This window comes from Mus caroli, chromosome 10 (genome assembly GCF_900094665.2).
Source record: "Mus caroli chromosome 10, CAROLI_EIJ_v1.1, whole genome shotgun sequence".
Lineage (NCBI taxonomy): Eukaryota > Metazoa > Chordata > Mammalia > Rodentia > Muridae > Mus > Mus caroli.
In genome coordinates, this window is record NC_034579.1 from 24,771,968 (window position 1) to 24,773,646 (window position 1,679).

The following is a 1,679-nucleotide window of genomic DNA, read 5'->3' on the forward strand; positions in this document are numbered from 1 at the left end:
TTATTGCAAATCTCTAGCAAGGGCCTCGGCGGAAGCATGTCTGGGCCCAACACACAACTTCTTACCCCAGAGAGTTCTGTCAAGGTAAGCTGAACTGACTTGAAGGGAAGCTGCCTAGTATCTGAAAGCAGGGTAAAATTTTCAAATAAGGCTATGTCCTCATAAAAGGGAGGCTATGTCCTCATAAAAGGGCGGGGAAGCAGAAAAGCACATCCAACAATCTTCAAATTCTGACGCATTATCTCTTCGTGTCTTATCCAGCAAGGCTAAAGCAGAAGCATTCAATTATAGACCACAGTAAATCAGTGGAAGATCCCCGCCCCCCGCCCCCCCCCCACCTTCGTCTAGGCCCATCGAGGCCTTGGTTCATCCAGGTCTGAGTGCTCGGCCACGACCCCTTTAGGCTGCAGAAGCCCCGAAGGCCCAGCCTTGGCCTTTAGGCAAGCCGGTGGCTGCTTCAAGGGTGAGGGCTCCTGGAGTCTGCAGGGTAGGGACCGAGGCTGCTCCCGGGCCCCTCGGGATCACCCGGCACGGGCCGAGGCCCTGCGGGGCTCGGGGCCAAGAAGGCCGCACTCCTGAGCTCGCTGTGCCTTCTGCTGGAACACTGCACAATCTCTCGTGGGGGTTAGGGGGTTGTCTGCAGTTGTTATTAGGAGAGATGGGCCTTGCAGGGGGGGCCCCTCTGACTGTTTCCCTGGACCATAGGTAAGTGGGTGGTCGTTGATACTAGTCTTAGATCAGCAATCTCATGCCCAATGGTGGCCTCTCTTGCACTTAGGGCAAAGACCGGGTGGAAACTTTTGTTGGGCAGCAGACATGGTTGGGACTAGGGTGCCCTGTCTGTGTGTAGGGCAATCTCTAGCAAAATGTCCAGATTGGTTACATCTATAGCAAGTTTTTTCTCCTTTATTTAGTTGTAGAGCAGCCCCAATGGTCAGGTTAATAGACTTAGAAACTTGTTGAGAAAACACATCTACCTCATTACAAAGTTTGATCATACCATTTATATCTAAACTTTTGGTTTTATTTCTCAGGGCAACCCTAAACTCTGACTTCCAAGTTAAATATTGGCTTCTAGTGAGGACAGACTCAACAACTTTATTTCATTCATTGGGTATCAAGTAGCCTTCCCCTGCTAAACCTTCTAATGTAGATACTGTGCGCCAGCGGCTTAGTTTCCGCTTTTGCGAGATGGCGAATGGGAGTTTTCTAAAAAATCTTCAGTAAGGGCTAAGAGGCGAGCGCCTTCTCCCCCCTCTTCTACCTGTTTAAGGAGATCTCTGATGATTCCCCAATTGCTAAAAAAGGACTCAGGGATATCTTCTCCTTGTTTTATCAAAGCATTAATATCTTTGCCTGCTTTATTCTAAGTTAAAGGGTGTATTTCAGAACCATTTAATACCAGCCATGGATATCTCTNGTCCACAAAACAAAAATATTTTATTAAATTCCTTTTTATAAAACTCTTATCCCTCTCTCCTTAAGAGAACCCTACATCTCTTGAATAAAGACTGCCTCTTTGGACAGAACCTTCCCCATGGTTAATGGGACAACAACTGAATGCCTAGACTTACCTCTCCGACGTCCATCCTCAACACTCGAGCGAAGTGGCGGGGAACTGTCCCACTGTCTCACTGTCTGTGCGGTACCTCTTTAATCCGTTGTCTAGAGGGCAGTCA

The 1,679-nt window shown here is 48.3% G+C and overlaps 1 pseudogene; it reads right to left on the reverse strand.

The window, feature by feature from the left end:
• Positions 1-399: 399 nt before the first annotated feature.
• Positions 400-1,679, reverse strand: part of LOC110303457 — a 13,290-nt pseudogene continuing 12,010 nt past the window's right edge.